The sequence below is a fragment of the Lolium rigidum genome, chromosome 2 (genome assembly GCF_022539505.1).
Source record: "Lolium rigidum isolate FL_2022 chromosome 2, APGP_CSIRO_Lrig_0.1, whole genome shotgun sequence".
NCBI lineage: Eukaryota > Viridiplantae > Streptophyta > Magnoliopsida > Poales > Poaceae > Lolium > Lolium rigidum.
The window spans coordinates 146592593-146596958 of NC_061509.1; the positions used below are offsets into that span (position 1 = coordinate 146592593).

Below are 4366 nucleotides of genomic sequence, written 5' to 3' on the forward strand. Positions count from 1 at the left end.
GAAGGCGTTCGACTCCATCTCCTGGCCGTTTCTCATTCAGACGCTGAGGCATAGAGGTTTTGGACCAAAGTGGATTGCAAGGCTCATCACGCTGTTGTCAACTGCCAATACACGGGTGCTGATAAATGGTGGAGCGGGCCCTAAATTCTGGCATGCTCGGGGACTGAGGCAAGGAGATCCGATCTCGCCCACGCTGTTCATAGCCATGATGGACACCCTCAATGTGATGGTGAGACTCGCGGAGGAACATGGAGTCTTAGCGCCGTTCACGGGGTCATCAAACATCGGCTATCTCTGTTTGCCGACGATGTCGTGCTGCTCATCAAGCCCACGATCCAGGAAGCGGAGGCGGCAATTCAGATCATGCAAGTCTTTGGCACCGCTTCAGGGCTGCACTGCAAGCACGGTCTCGCCGATTCGCTGCGAGCAGATTGATCTCGTCCCCATCATCGCCTTGCTCAACTGCCCGGTGAGACCCTTTCCTATCCAGTATCTGGGAGCCGCTCTCTCCTGTTCGGCTGTCAAAGACGGACTTGCAGCCGTTAGTGGACAAACTTGCCCGCATGTGCCAACGTGGAAATCGAAGCTTCTGGAACGCAGTGGGCGGCTGGTTTTGATCAATTCCACCCTGACGGCCACCCCTGTTTATCACATGCTTTCCCTGGACCTCCCACCATGTTTCTTCAAATGTGCCAACAAATTGATCAAGGGGTTTTTCTGGTCCGCGGCAATGGAGGCAAGAAAAGGTCAATGCATCGTGGCCTGGGATTCGGTTTGCTCGCCCAAGGCCTTGGGATGGCTCGGTGTTAAGAACCTCCGCCTACTCAACTTGGCACTAAGAATCAGGTGGAGATGGATGGAGTTTGGGGAGGAAGACAAGCCCTGGCAAGGCCTGCCCTTCAAAATTCAGGATGAAGCGGAAGAGCTCTTCCAGGCAGAGGTGGAGTGCAGACTAGGGGATGGTCAAAAACTGAAGTTCTGGACTGACAGATGGATCGGGGGATGCAGTGTCCAACAGATCGCGCCCAGCCTCCTTGGCCTCGTCAAGCCTGCCAGGCTGAAGGACAGTGTCGATGATGCCCTCGTTGGCAATGCTTGGGCACACGCCTTCCGCGACACTCCCTCGGTTCAGGCGATCGTGGAATATTTCTCGCTCTGGGAGACAGTGCAGGGCTTCACCATTGACGAGCAGGTGAAGGATAGCGTCAGCTGGAGGCAGACACCGAGCGGAGCATACACGGCGAAATCGGCTTACGAGCTATTCTTCGTTGGCAGGTCCGCGCTTGCAGGAGCAAGTGAGCTGTGGACGGCCGGGGCACCGCTCAAACAAAAGATTCACATGTGGCTTGCTCTGAGGGATCGCCTATTGACGGCGGACAGATTGGCGCGACGAGGGCTTAAACACCCTTCCATGTGCCCACTTTGTTGTCAGGAGGAGGAAACCATCGAGGACATTACGGTGCAATGTTCATACTCCAGGGAGGTTTGGTATCATATGCTCCTGCCGAGGTGGTTGAACCGTTTCACCCCTCCGGCGACAGCGGAAATCAAGACTTGGTGGCCGGCGTTTTCCGCGGGTGTACCTCAGAAGCATCGAAAGGAGCTGAACGGTCTTATTGTGCTGATCTCCAGAGAGTTATGGCTTGAGCGGAACGCCCGTGTTTTCGATAAGGTTGCCACCATGCCTTTGGAGCTTTGCAGGCGGATCAAAGCGGAATTTGCACGTTGGGGTAGAGCTAGGCTTTGGAATGCCGGTAGTGGAGTGGACTCTAGGGTAGAGAGAATCACAACCTAGTTAGCCTTGGTGTGTGTGGGTTGTAGCCTTGTAGGGATGAGGTCAGATCGGTTGTGACTTGATCTCTTCCCTTGCTTGTAAATCTTCTTCTCTTCCTTAATGAATGAAGACATGCGACACTCGCGCGTGTTCTTGAAAAAAAAACTCCAGCAACGCGTGGCGCCGTTTGCAGCTGCAGCGACAAGCAACAACAGTTGCAACTCCGGCGACGGGTGGCGCCATTTGCAGCTCCGGCTACAGGCAGCGGCGGTTGCAATCCACGGCAACGTGAGATGCCCAGGGGCGGGGTGCCTGTGACGGAGGGGAAATAGAGGGACCACGAGAGTTTTTTTTGTTTGTTTCAGCCTTGCTTGGAGGGAGACGATTAGGATCTAACGGCCGCACATGTTTTCATCGGACGGAGCGGAAGACGGAGGTTGGAAAACTCCCATCCTCGGGAGGATTTGTAGCACGACCCATTTACATAAGACATGATAAACCACACGTCCTTCAGGTAGTTCTGCTAGCTGGTTACATATTTGTAGAATGGAACGTTGAGACTGCCATAGTGCCATATCTCAAGAGAATGCACGCCTACAAACTGAACAGCGTGCACTTGAAGTAGAACACATTCAGTGATTCCCAACAAACTTGGATGATGAAAACATATAACCAACCATTAGTTCATCAGTAGAAAGGGTCGACTGTGAGATCAGATAGTTTCATTGAGATTGAATCATCCCACACTTCAGGCAACACCACCAATATTTTAGAGGTCCATGCTCGAAACCATGGACACCCTGATTTGTCTATCATCTCATTCACCAAGTCCACCAAAGCAAAGTTTTCTTCAGGCCGTACAACCAGCAAAGACCGCAGCTGGTGCGCATTCATGGCCAAGAACTTGAGGAATTCAGATTCGTGTTGATCCCCTCGGAATTTGTGGATAACCATCCTCTTGACGTGCGATCTCAAGCATTTAACTGGACTGACATCCTGCCAGAACCGTGCATGATGCTCACAATTGGGTTTACTGTCGGCAGCTAAAGCAGGATCATGCAGGACAGACTGCAAATTCGTACCGGTGAGTTCAGTTACACGTGGATCAGATTGCTAATAACCTATGATGTGGTTGATATTACTGACCAAATGAACTTGCACGAACCTGAATGTGCAGCGTGTCAACGTTGGGAAAGCATCTGAGGAAGCTGACGAGCATCTTGACCTCCCAGAGCACACCAAAATTTACCTTCTAGACTAATATCCTGACGCCTGGAGCCATGGTGCTCGGGCTCGCTACTGTGTCAGGCTGCAATATATAATGCACAATAGAAGAGTAGACATCATACTCGTTAACTGCATCATAGAAAAGGTCGTGATGGATTGGATGATGTGGATGGAATAGTTCAATCTAGATTAAAAGGCAGTCGTACATACTTTGATGAAGTTGTCGCCGATCTGCAGCCTGTGAATTCTAGGCTCCAGGTAGCCGAGCACTCGCAGATTGGGTGCCGAAGCAATCTTGACCGTCACACGACCGAGTCCACCATAAGGCGGCTGGAAAAAGATGATCCGCAGCAAGAGCGGGGCGTCCACTACGGTGAACTCCTCCACCCTAGAAAGCCCAACGAGAGCGCACCGGAGGCTTTTGCTGAAGACATGGACGCACTTGGGCGTCAAGTCGCAGACGAAAACAAGGGTTTCCAGAACGGGGCTGGCAGCGAGCAAGTACTACTCGAGATCCTCGTCGCTCGTGGCGGTCCTGATCAAGCAGAGCTCGCGGAGGTTGGGAAAGCCGCCCGCGACGCCGGGAAGGTCGTCGGGGAGCATCAAGAAGGCCAGGTTAAGCTTCTGTAGCGAGCCGCCGCCGCCGCTGAGGATGTCGGTGGGGAGGCGCCGAGACACGAACGGCGCCTTGGCGCGCTTGTTGCAGAGTGCGAGTATCTGGGTGCCCTTGGCGGCGATGAGTCGTGGCCACTCGACGAGCTCAAGATCCAGGGAGGCGAAGCTGCAGTGGGCGAGGCGAATTTTGCGGAAGGGGCCTGAGTGATCGGCGAGGACTCGGGCAGCGATGGCGGCGCACCCGGCCTCAGGGAGGTCGCGATCGTGTAGGACCAGCGGGGTGGAGCGCCAGAGGTGGCGCCAGCTAATTCGGTCCTCTCCGCCCATTGCGGCGAGTGGAGCTGCGAGCTAGTAGGGGCGGGGTCAATAGCTCACGCACGACGTTTCTCCCCGGTATTCGCTGGAAAACGACGTCGTTCGACGAAATAGCTAGCGCACGACAAACGCAACGGCCTAAATAGCCACGGCCCGACATGCCCTTAAACAGCGAAGGAATAAACGAATCTGGATTACTTGTGCTGATTTGTTTGAACGCGGGACCCACCAGTCGACCGTTGCTATGCAGGACCCATAGCTCGCCAGCTCAGACAAGGACCCAGCACATATCCACGCGGGACCCACCAGTGGACCGTTGCTATGCAGGGCCCATAGCTGCCCCTCGCTAGCACATTTCCCCTGTTCCTCCGTTCCCCTGTTCTTCCCGTTCTTCCTCCCGCTCCCAGCTCCTCCGTTCCCCTGTTCTTCCTCCCG

At 54.2% G+C, this 4366-nt stretch overlaps 1 pseudogene; it reads right to left on the bottom strand.

Annotated features, from left to right (window-relative positions):
• Positions 1-2461: 2461 nt before the first annotated feature.
• LOC124690198 lies at positions 2462-3943 on the bottom strand (annotated as a pseudogene).
• Between the last annotated feature and the right edge of the window lie 423 nt (positions 3944-4366).